The sequence below is a fragment of the Castor canadensis genome, chromosome 17 (genome assembly GCF_047511655.1).
Source record: "Castor canadensis chromosome 17, mCasCan1.hap1v2, whole genome shotgun sequence".
Lineage (NCBI taxonomy): Eukaryota > Metazoa > Chordata > Mammalia > Rodentia > Castoridae > Castor > Castor canadensis.
Genome location: NC_133402.1, coordinates 4,558,968 through 4,571,575, shown reverse-complemented (window position 1 = coordinate 4,571,575; position 12,608 = coordinate 4,558,968). Strand labels below are relative to the sequence as shown.

The window sequence follows — 12,608 nt, the reverse complement described above, 5'->3', positions numbered from 1 at the left end:
GAGAGAAAGCAAATGGCTATTTCAGGACTGCGGAGGCAGGGAAAGGGAGTCCATTCATTGTGTAGAGGCTGGACAGTCCATATAAGAGGTTCTGTGAAGCAGGTGCAAATGATAATAGTAATAACAAAATAAATGGTGGCTTTTCATGTGCCCCTTACTCTGCCAGATGGACACCCTTCAAGTAAATGACCACCCTTTGGCAAGGACTGAATTGTCACAGGCACAGCAGAGCCCTGCTTCCCATGGAGTCAAGAAAAAGTTACAGAAGAGGAAGAAATGCCCAGCCCAGACATGCAGACTCTCAGGCCTGGCCCTGGAGCTGTGGCTCAGAACCCACTCTCACCCAGATCCCCAGGGCTGTTCTCACAGGACAGGAGAGGGCCTGGCCAAATGGCCTGAGACTCCAAATCCCAGTGTTTAAGGAAGACCTCCACACCTTCCCATCATAAAAATGTCCTTCTAAGCTTCTTTTGCAAATCTCTGAGTTCTTTGTTTTTCTGGCTGTAAGGGAAGCTGTCCACCTTACTCTTCTCAGAGAGCTCAGAAAGGGTGAACTAAAAGCCTGCCAAAGCCTTGGCCCAGGGTTTCATTGGGGGGATGATGAAAATATTTCAAAGTCGATTGTGGTAGTTTGCACAACTCTGTGAAGATACTGAAAGTCACAGAGTCTCACATTCCAATGGTGAGCTGTGCTCTGTGTGAGTTACAGCTCATTAAAGCTGCTTTGGGGTTTTGTGGTGGGACTGGGGTTTGAACTCAGGGCCATGCACTTGCTAGGCAGGCGCTCTACCACTTCAGCCATGCTCCTAAACCCTTTTTGCTCTGGTTGTTCTGGAGATGGAGTCTCACTTTTTGCCTGGGCCAGCCTGGATCACAATCCTGATCTCAGCCTCCCAAGTAGTTAGGATTACAGGCGTGAGCTACCACATCCAGTTAAATCTCTTTTTTTAAAAAGCCTTTATAAACTAAGAAGGGTTATTGCCATCCTTGGACTTCAAGGCAACTCAATCAGATTTAGAGTGCGGTAGAGAAAGAGGGAAGGCCAAAGGGAACAGGGAAGAGGAGGAGGGGAGTAACCAGCTTATTAGTGGGGAGAAAAAAAGACATAGGTGACAATAATTTATTGGTGGCCTTAAGAAGGCAGCGGAGTAATTAGCATTCCCATCTTCTCATGAGAAGTTGGACCCTCTGGCTCCTCTCTTAGTTATTCATAAATATGGGCAATTGTTGCATATTAATTAAAAATTCTTTCCAACGTTTACAGAGATAGAGAAGTGAGCTACCCTGATTTGATCATTGCACCCCAAATACACACGTCAAATTGCCACACGGGGCCCCATAAATTCCCACAATTGATAAGAAGAATAAGAAGACTGTGACAGGAAGCAGCCAGGAGTGTGTGGAATGACAGTCCTCCTCCATCACCAGTCACAGCCTGGAGCCTCAGGAGGGGCCCTGGCTTCCCTTAGGTCTCCATTTAGGTATCTCCGCATCTATGTGTCTGCTCCCTCCTGCCACCATCTTGTCATTCTCACGTCTGCCTTGAGCTGCTGTCTCCACTCAGCACATGTGTTCCTGGATGGTGGCTGGAGCGTCCTCCTACTGGCACAGGGACCTGATGAGAGCAAAGACTTTGTCTGTGTGGTCCTTGTGGTGCACCCAGAGTAGTTCATGTCACACGTTCAGTGAAGAACTGCAGAATGAAGGGCTGAATAAGTCCCTGGACCCCGGCCCGTAATCACAGGGTCAGTGCGGGAGGAGGTCCTGAAAAGATGCATATGAAGAAGGACCCAGGTGATTCCTCCTTGCCCTTGAGTTTGAAAGCCTGGCCATAGGAAGTGTCACTAGAGCTATGGACACCAGGCAAAGGACAACAGCCTGGCTGTCCCTTACCCGTCTTTCCTCAGCATGAGACCAACACCCCTGTCTGATGCCCACTCCACTGGCAGTGTCCCTTAGCCAAAGCCAGGACCATCCAGTTTTCCTGTCAGTGGCCAGGAGATAAATATTCCTGATTCTGTGGCACCGTGGAGGGAAAACCACACTACGTAAACCTACGGGTGTGACAATAGGTATGGCCATGTCCCAATAAAACTTTATTTATAAAAATAGGCATCAGGCTGGTGCTGGTGGCTCAGCCTGTAATCCTAGGTACTCGGGAGGCAGAGATCAGGAGGATCGCAGTTCAAAGCCAGCCTGGGAATAATAGTTCATGAGACCCTATCTCAAAAAAACTCTTCACAAAAAAAAGGCTGGCGGAGTGGCTCAAGTGGTAGAGCCCCTGCCTAGCAAGCATGAGGCCCTGAGTTCAAATCCCAGCGCTGCCAAAACTAAGCAGCGGGCCAGATTTGGCCCATGGGCCAAAGTGTTCAAATTCTTGGCCAAAGCAAATAAACCAGAAGTAAAACTGGAGATAAGTCAGGAAGACAAGACTGGAGTCCCAGAGATTCTGCCAGCACAGGCAAGGATCCCCAACCATCTCGGTGTGCAGCCTGGCAATCCATTTATCCACTCGGGGATTATTTATGGCGTGTCTGGGGACACAGCAGTGCTCAGGGCTCCTCACCCCCATGGAGCTAATAGTTCAGTGGGAAGAGCGGGATCAAGTGTAATTAGTGAATTGTGTGTAATTAGCTTCCCACCACTCTGAGAAGTGTGACAGAGAGCAAGTCCAAGGCGCAGAGCTCCTCAAATCTCAGAGGGCTTGGTGACCAAATGCTATTTACCCTCTTGGGACTGGCAGCCGCACTGCAGATGGCAAAGAGGTGACACCAGAAGGGATGTGTCCTCTAGGAAAAGCTGAGGGACACCTTCAGGGGAGACTCAGTTCCACTGTAGCTTGTCATTGAGGAAAGGACTTCGCAGGAACAAAAGGAGGATGTGACAAAATGGCGGCCCTGTGCTCTGGCCCCAGCGCAGATACCACAGGTGAGTCTTGTTCCCCATGGCCACATTTGCCTTCCACACGTGGCCAAGGTCATGCTTGGTCAGAAGCCTCGTCCCTCTGTAAGAGACACTTAAACTGCTCTTTCTGAAAAGCACTGGCTCCTTCTTACACCCACGAATTAACTACAAACAAGAGAAGCTTGGCATCCCTGCCTCTATTTTGTATCAGCCATTCTCTTTGCAGTCATTTTGCAGTCACCTTGGATTCCAGGAGAGACAGATGACATCTTCATGACAAGGGACAGAAACTGCCCCCAACAGTAAACCTTCCTCAAATGGACGACCTGCCAGGTAACAGTAAGTTTCAGATAACAACTCCAGAACCTCTCCCAGAACCCTTGGACTGAGATGATGGTCAACCAGAACACACCGGTGACTGGGACAGTTTAACTATGCTTACCTTTGTCCCCTGCCCCCAGTTCTTTTGTCTACTTTAACCTAAGCTCATGTCTGTGTTAGGAAGATGGCTGAGGATGAGCTGAGTGTTTACTGTGCCTCTTCCCAAGGCATGTCCTGAGCTGTGTAATTAACCTTTCTCTGCCTTCCCCACGCCTCTTTATGTGGCATTTAGGGGCGAGTGGCCAGACCTGGCATATGGAATCTCAAGAGTTTGGGCCTTGGCTTCAAAACTCCAGTTTCACCTTCAAGGAGACGCTGGCCTGGTGGTTTCTGGCCACTGCTTTGGGTATTGGAAGGTGTCCTCTTGTGTGCAAGCCATCACTCCTGTCCCCATGTACTTGAGTGGGAACCCTCACGTGCAGAACTATACCTGGATGGCCTCACACTTGGCAGGTTTCACACAGTTGCTGGATGATGGCTTCACACAGCCTTGGGGCTCGTGAGCGAGCCCATCCCTGCTCGGTGAGGGGTGGGGGGGTTGTCCTACACCTGCCATCGCCACCCAGGTATTTTCCAGACCTGCTCCTCCTAGATGGTTGACATGGGTCAGAAGACTTACTCTTCACCAGAAGCACCAGGGAACAGGAGTCGACATTGAGCCCAGCTCTGGCCTCCATCCCCCCACCCCATAAAGCCCCACTCCTCAGCGTTCTCTTCAGTTCAGTGAGGTTGACAATGGTGTCTTTTATGTCCCTCCAAAATCCATAGGTTAATGCCCTGGATCCCAGAACCTCAGAAAGTGATGATGCTTAGAGATGGGTCCCTAAGAAGGGAAGGTGAAATCATGTCAGTAGGGTGGCCCTAATCCAATGCTACCAGTGTCCGTCCTTATAAGAAGAAATTAGGACAAAAACAGTTCAGAGAGACAACCATGAGACAACCCAGGGACAAGATGGCCATTCACAGCTGAGGACCGAGGTCTCAGGGAACCAACCCTGCCCACAGTTCATCATGGAATTTCGGCCTCCAGAACTGTGAGAATGTACATTTGTGTCCTTGAAACTGCCCAGCAGGGAGCTTTGTCACAGCAGCCCAGCAAACAGTCACATCACCTGGAACAGAAGACACTCCACAGAGGTCAGCCATGGCCATCCACAGAGAGGCCACAGGAGGAGGCAGGCAGGGGGCAGGTTCAGAAGTCAGATGGAAAGGTGGCATGGTGGCTCACACCTGTAATCCCAGATACTCAGGAGGCAGAGATCGTGAGGATCATGGCTCCAGGCCAGCCCTGGCCAAAAGTTAGTGAGACCCCATCTCAACCAATAGCTGGGCGTCACGGTGCACACCTATCACCAGATATGCAGGAAGCATAAACAGGAGGATTGCGGTCTGGGCTGGCCTGGGTATAAATGTCAGGCCCTTTTTAAAAACACACCTCAAGCAAAAAGGGTTGGCAGTGGTTCAACCAGTAGAGTTCCTGCCTAGCAATTGTGAGGCCCTGAGTTCAAACCCCAAAAAGTAAGACCGATGGTAACTCAGGATGGGCATGTTGGCTGAGCCCCTCTGAGACTCAGTTTCCCCACAAAATGGCAAAGTGGTGATAAGCCTAGAACTCATGGTCCTGGGGTAACATGAGCGTCACAAGATAACGTACCCAAAGCACCCAGCTCAGCCTGGGGTCACAGGAACTGCTCGGAAAACAGGAGCTGCTCATTTGGATGCAGAAATCATGACAGCCACCCCAGCCTGGTGACAAAATAAAACATGAGTTCATCTCCCCAGGTCCGAGGTGTCCCCAGAAATATAGCTGTGGCCTCATTTTCCAGCTGGAACCTCGACTCACTTGCCACCAGGAATGGACCAGGAAAGGAGGTCAGGCCAGTAGCAGGGGGTGTCCTGAACTCCAGGCCCGGGGGACTTGTAAGAGTTTAGGTTTCATGGTGGTGGTGTTGTTCCTGTCATCATTTTAACATGCCAGGAATTCTCCTTCCTGTTCAGAGATTTTAAAAATGCAGACTTGGCACAATTCTGGTAAAAATAATGTTTACACAAAAGGCCCTGCAGGAAGGTGAGTCCCCATCCTCAGGGATCTTGAGCAGGGGTGGCCGTCTTTATTGAAACTCTGGTAGGAACACCATGGGTCACTGAGGTGACCTCTTCCTGTCATGCAGCTGGCAATGTCTCGCTCAGGTCTGACCACGAGTCAGACAGCGAGCTCCCAAGTTTCTGAGGCAGCCAAGCGGCTGGGAGGCCCCCTCTGTTCCCTGCTAGTGGGCCGTAAAGGAAGGCAGCTGTCCCTGCCTGCAGAGGGACTCTCACAGCTGACCAAGTGCTCTGTCCAGAGGCACGTGTTCAACCCCATTTCCCTCGAGAGGAAGGCTAGCGGGGTAAGATCACTCCAGGATAACAACCTGGGTTGTGAGTGAAGCCTTGGGGTCGGGGCCAGAGATGAGGTCATAAAACCCAACAGCTGATCTTGCAGAGTGACCTAGTCTAAGCCCCAAGTCCCCAGGTCCCCCACCCCATTAATCTGGTATTGAACCTGCCTGTCCTCTCTGTCCAGGAATTAAGGCCACCCATCCATCGAGGATGTATGTGGCCGGGGTGGCTGCAGCCCTGGTCACCTGGTGGTCAGCATCCTGGAGACTCCACAGTGGGGAGGGAGCAGGGCCAATGCGAACCACGGCCTAGGGCCAGTCGAGGCCTCACAAGTGACCCAGTGGACATTTTGCAAACTGGATAGTTGGTTCTCTCATGCAGTTCCTTCACTACTCCTGACCAGGCATGAATTTCAGACACTGGAAGTGAATTTGCAGCTTGTCCTGTCCAGGGGTCAGGACAACCTGTCTCCTTCCAAATACCCTGGTCTCTCCCACCAAAAAATTTCTGAGAGCAGTTGGTCTCCCCCATGGCCTAGTGCCCCATGCCGTACGTGGAGTCCATGACTCTGAATGGCAGCAATGGGGAGCCTGGTGACAGGTCCAGTATGTGCTGATGTCCCAATCCAGAAAATTCCATGTCAAAGGTCACTCTCTAACTTTCAAGCAGACTCTCCCCCTGAAGCTGACCTGACTCACCTTCCTGAGCTGGCTCTAATTGAGCCAAAATCAGAATGTGGAAGTGATGGGCAATGAATCTAAGAAGCAAGTGCATCCAGCATGGAGGTCCACACCTATAATCCCAGCTACTAGGAAAGTGGAGATCAGGAGGATGGTGGTTCAAGGCCAGCCCAGGCAAAGAGTTAGCAAGAACCTCATCTCAACCAACAAGCCAGGTGTGGTACTGCATTGCTATAATCTCACCTCCCAGGGGGTCTATGTAGGAGAATGACAGTCCAAGGCCTGCCCTGGGAAAAAGCAAGACCCTACCTGAAAAATAACTAATGCACAAAAGGGCTGAAGTGGTAAAGTGTCTGCCTAGCAAGTTTCAGGTCCTAAATTCAAAGCCAGTGAAATGAAAAAACAAAAAAGGAGCTCGTTCAAATCTGACAAGAGTTTACAACATGGATGATGGTGAGTAAAATAAGTCAACCTTCTTTTTTCTTCCTTCCTTTCCTTTTATGTATCAAGCCCACAGGATGGTGTCTATATGTTTGAAACACTGATAGGTGTAACTGAGAGACTGCCACAGATACTTAATGCATTCGATCTGATGAGTTTTGACCTAAGCACACACCCATGAAGCCATCCCATAATAAATAGACACCTATCGCGTCTGGGTTTCATTTGTGTGACGTTCAAACACAGGGCTTCACATGGTGATTCATGCCTATAATCCCAGCTACTCCAGAGGTGGAGGAGGGAGGATCACAAGTTTGAGCCAATCCGGGCAAAGTTAAGGAGACCCTGTATTAGAAACAAAAGAACTGGGGCTGTGGCTCAGGTGGTAGAGTGCCTGCCTGGCATACATGCAATCCTGGGTTCAAATCCCAGCTCCACAAATTCAACAAACCAGGCAAAAGTGGCCCAAAGAGCGAAATCCCAGCATGAAGGGAACTCTGGGGGTGGATCTGACCAGAAGGGGTAGGGGGACCTCCCGGGAGCTGAAAGTGTTTTTATCCCGATGTGGGAGAAGACGACCCAGGACACCAATGTGTGCGCACACACCATGATATGCAAGTTAAACCTCAACTTAAAAACTGCTACCCATTGACTGAGTGCCTGCTGTATACCAGTGCTTCCGAGGCCATGACTGAGCCCGTGAAGTGCCACCTGGGGGACAGACGCTGCCTTGTGCTGACTGCATTGGGACAGCCACTCCAACAGCAAGCCTTGTTCCCTGTCCCAGCTGGACTCTGGAACGCAGAGAGAGCAGCGGCAGAAACAGGATGGACGCGGGTTTGCAGGAAGGCCACCCTGGGGAACAACGCCCTTGCACTGACCTCCTGAGAACAGGACTGGCAAGACCCAAGGAAGGCAACAGGCATTCCCTCTGCCTCTGCCCAGTGCTGGTCTGAGGTCCCTGGACCTCTGGGACAATGCTATACACAGGGTGTCCCTAACAAGGGGACCAAGCCCCACTACTGGAGCACACAGAGCCCCACCAGCCAAAGCAGCAGCAGCAAGCTGGCCGTGCTCCCAGCACCCTGGATGGGGCCAGAGGAGCCACAGGCAGAAAACCCTCCAGAGACCCCAGGTGACAGGCAGGAGCAGGGAACACCCAGGCTTGGCCCGCAGGGTGACACAGGTCAGTTCTGAGGTGAGCAGGGCTTTCAGGCAAGGAGAGCAGAGGAACAGCCTGTGCCACATATCCAGGGATCAAGGTCAAAGCCAAGGTCAGCGTGCAGCCTCTGCATGACGCGTGGTAGGAGACCAGCAGCAAGATGGGTTTGTCCTGGAGATTCCATCTCACTCCCTCAGAACGACTGTCACCCAGAAAACAGCAGCAACAAATGCTGGCAAGGACACTGGCGTGAGGGACCTAACACACCACGGGTGGGGTGTAAATCAGCACACCCACTATGGAGGTCAGCATGGAGGGTCCTCAAAAACTAAGACTGGAACACTACACAGTGCTGTTGCCCCACAGCTGGGCCTGCATCCAGAGGAATCCACGTCAGGACACAACAGAGACGCACACAGCCGTGTTTACTGCAGCACTGGTCACATAGCCAAGCTGTGGAGTCAGCTCAGGAGCCCAGAAAACGATGAATGGGTAAAGAGAATGTATATTTACACAATGGAGTATTAGCCAGCCATGAAGAGGGATGAAATTATGTCACTCACAGGAAAATGGGTGGAACTGGAGATCACTGTGTTGAGAGAGATAAGCCAAGCAGGGAAGGCAAATATCACACATTTTCGCTCATATGTGGAACCTATAATACTAATTATAACAATAATAATAATAGCAATAAATCTGACGAGGTTTTTAGAGGGGGACTGTTTGGAGGTGGAAGTGGGAGGGGAAGGAGAGGGTGATAGGGTGAATCTGTTCGAAGCGTGAGTGTGAAAACAGCACAATGGAACCCGCTGAAAACCATGAGAATGGGGAAAGGGAGGGGTGAAGGAAGAGGTGGATTTGATCAAAGTACACTAAACACACATTAGCCGGTCAGAGTGAATCCTCTACAGGATCATCAACGTTACTTCTGAAAAGATGTGTTTGTGTCACTCGTGTGTCCACGAGTGAGTGAACAGAACGGTCTCAGCCTCCACATCCACACTGGGTTCACGGCCCCACCTCTGGCTCAGCCCCCATCCACAGCCCCATTGCACCTGGACAGAGGAACAGCCCCACCGAAAGCTATGAAATCATTTAAGGGGAGGCCCAGAGCCAAGAGTAGGAGGGGAGGCAAGGAGAGGGAGGGAAAGGAGAGGGAGGGTCAGGAAGATGAGGAGAGGGAGGGACAGGGAAAGTGGGGGAGAGGAGACAGGGACAGAGGGGAGGAGAAGGAGGTAAGGGCAATGCAGGAGTGAGACCTCTTCTCTCAAGCTGTGCTGACAGTGACAGCGTGTTGGTGACGTAGTCACTCCTACGCCAACATAGCCAGGCACTGGTCAGGGCTGGTCACTATCCTATAGCAGCCACCTGACCTGGCTAACCTGTCTTCCTGCTGCAGACCCAGAGAGAGGCTCCCTCCGTGAGGTGGCACGAGCAGCAGCAGCTCCTGAAAATGGCCACCAGGTGGCGCATGCGGCCCATCTTCCCTTCCCAGGGTCTCAGTACAGGAAGCCCAGGCTGAGCTGGGGACTTCAGGAAGGGGGAGGTCCCTGTCACTGATGTATACTGAAGTTAGTCCCCAAAGGTCCACAGACCACCAAGTTAAGTCCACACTGCCCTCGCAGGGCAGGGCTTGTCGTAGAGACACCCCCCCAAAGAAACCCAGGGCAGGGAAGAGGGGAACAGGCTGAGCTCCAGCCAGACCAACCCAGGCGCAGGTGCAGGGCAGGTGTGGAGCAGGTGCCAACCACGTGTCCTGAGCCCCCAGGGAAAATAAGGGCTCCCAGGTCCAGATGCTCCACAGTTACTGCACCGCGTACACTGTGCCCAAATTATGTGGGAATATGGGGGACAGTACGACCAAAGCACATTATAACACACATGGAAACATCATAATGAAGCCTGTTATTTTGATACAGTAAATAAACGCTAATATTAAAAAATGTAAAAAGAGAAAAAAAAATCAGGCGGGAAATACAAATGAACGTGGTTAAATGAAAGAAGCCAACCCATAATGGCTACCACCATGTGTTTTCACCTGTCTGACATTCTAGACATGGCAAAGCTGGAGGCAGGAAACGAGGCGTGGCCCTCGGAGGTTGGGGAGGAGGATAAGCAGACCCAGCACAGGTTTGTATGACACTCACTATTCTCTGTGGCACCAAAACGGTCACCATCCATTCCCCAAAGTCCAATGCACAGCACGGAGAGCAGCCCCAATGTGACCCAGAGGTTCTGATGGCACCAATGCCAATGTGGGTGCAGGGTCTTAACCACTGTGCCGGGGGCGGAGTGATGGCAGGACATGGGAACTGACTCTGCTCTTCCCACTCAACTCGGCTGTCAACCTAAGACTTCTCTAAAGAATACCGTTTATTATCTTAAAATAATAATTTAGGAGGAAAAAGTGCTGAGAAAGCACTGAAGGCCCCTGTGGGTTTGGCAGTGGGCTTCCCCGGCAGGACAGAACCAGAGGGGCATTGAGAATTTGAGGTTCTTTGTCCTGCAGGGGCCCCTTTAGGAAAACGGTCAAGGCTCAGGTGACAATAGGACTGTGTGTCCTGGCACACAGGTCAGTGACTGGGCCACAGTGGTGACAGGTGACATGGGATGTGCTCCAGGTGGCAGGTGGTGAAACTGAGGACCCATGAGGAGGGGCAGAGCTGGGACTCTCCACACTCCAGAATGGTGGCCAGCAGCCTTGTCAAAGCACCACTCCAATGGCTCCTGCCCTCCTGTCATCATGGCTATGGGACACACAGGATGAAGACTCAGAAGGAGACTGTTCTGACGTACAGACCTGTCTTGGGGCAGAGAACTAGCGCAGGAGACACTACCTGTTCTTGAAGTCCACGCATTTATCATGTGCACAGAAGCAAGACAGCCCTGCCCCTTAGCTTGTCCGTGAACCAGCTGAAGGCCAGGCCTGCTCCCTCTGCCACCATCACACAGATCAGATCAGGCCGCCAAGCCCCAACCCTCGTCTCCCACCCACCTTCACCTCCAGGGACCCCTCACAGCTCATGGACCAAATCCCCACGGGCTCCCTGCATGCTTTCTGTCTATAGCGTCCAGCGGGTCTACAAGTAGGTGGGCACTGTCCCTCCTCTAAGTGACAAGGGCGCCACCGGCAGGAATGTGTGTTTTTTATTTTAAATTTAACTTCTGCGTCACCACTCACCCATGGCGTCTACTTCCTGAGCTTGCATGCAGTAAGCAGTCAATAAATGTGTCTCTTTGCTGTTGGTACAAGATGTGTACAAGCATTAAGGGTGGAGGGTTGGCGACCAGAAAACCAAAGCTTCAGAATCACAGCCAAGGGGTGCACCGTGTCTAACAAACACAACATCAAAGAGTCATGGAGGAAATCAAAGGAGCACAATCCCAAGTGCCCAAATTATAAGTCAGCAGCCCAACAGACAAGGACATCGGAAACCGTTCGAGGTGTGGCAGAAGTCACTCGCACCTGAGTAAAAAGAGCACATGGGAACGTGCCGTGCCATTGAACTGAAATCGAGTGACACAATGTCTGTCAACTCCCGTGGGCTCGACATCCCTTCCCACCTGCCCAGGCCCCCGCAGAGTCCCCAGGAGGATGGGGCAGCCAGTGGGAGGGAGCTGGATGAACCTCCTTTAACTCATGCCCAAATTTAGATACCTTAGAAGCGAGATTTGGTGAGTGCTTTTCCACAAGAGGTGGTGTCTCTCTCTCTCTCTCTCTCTCTCTCTCTGCAGTACTGTGGTTTGAACTCAGCTTCATACTTGCTAGGCAGGTGCTCTACCACCTGAGCCATCCCCCCAGTCCTTTTTTGCTTTAATTATTTTTTTAATAGGGTCTGGCATTTTTGCCCAGGACCAGCCTCAGACCCTGATCTTCCTAGCTATGCCTCCCCCCCATAGCTTAGATCAAGATGCAAACCACCACGTACAAGTTGTTGCTTAAGATGGGGTCTTGCTAACTTTTCTTTCCTTTTTTTTATTAGCATACTATTGTTGTACGGGATACATTGTGACATTTACATAAGTGTTTACAATATGTCTTAATTAGATTCACCCTCTCCATCCTTCATCCCTCTTCCCCCTCCCTTCTTTAGAACAATTTCAATAGGTTTCATTGTTCTATTTCCATACATGAATGCAAAGTATTTCCACCTTACTCATTTTTTGCCTAGGTTGGCCTCAAACTGCGATCTCCCTGATTTCTGCCTCTCTCGTAGCTGGGATTTCAGGTGTGAATCACTGCACCCAACCCAAGAGGTGACCAGTCTTAAATGTAAAAGGCTGGGCTGCCTTCTCCAGGACCCTACAGGTTTTCCACTCCCTCCTACAGCCGCAGTAAGGAGAGAACCAGAGGGAACAGCCCAGGCCAGGGAGCTGGGAGCCTGGAGGACAGCGTCTAAAGTCCAGGCCAAGGGTGTACACAGGAGGCAGATGGGAGGTGAAGGAGTGATACTGGAAAGACAGACATCTAGGCCCCCTGTGGAACCACTTGGGAGCAAAATAAGATATATCTTGACCTTGAACTTGGAGAAGTACAAAGAAGCACCCAAACCCTTCAGGGTTTCCTTCGCTTTGGATTAAAGACCAGTATCCTCACCATGCCTGGCCCCCAGTGACCCACTGAGAACACCAAAGAAAATAGCAATGACAATGGTGACAGA

The 12,608-nt window shown here is 51.2% G+C and overlaps 1 protein-coding gene and 1 non-coding gene across 15 annotated transcripts in view; one reads left to right on the top strand and one right to left on the bottom strand.

Annotated features, from left to right (window-relative positions):
* Positions 1-12,608, bottom strand: part of Rbfox1 (RNA binding fox-1 homolog 1) — a 1,956,039-nt gene that overhangs the window by 1,731,521 nt on the left and 211,910 nt on the right. The gene's annotated exons all lie outside the window — the stretch shown is intronic.
* On the top strand, positions 2,255-2,327 carry Trnaa-agc (transfer RNA alanine (anticodon AGC)). The gene has a single exon. It is a non-coding gene; the product is annotated as a tRNA-Ala (tRNA).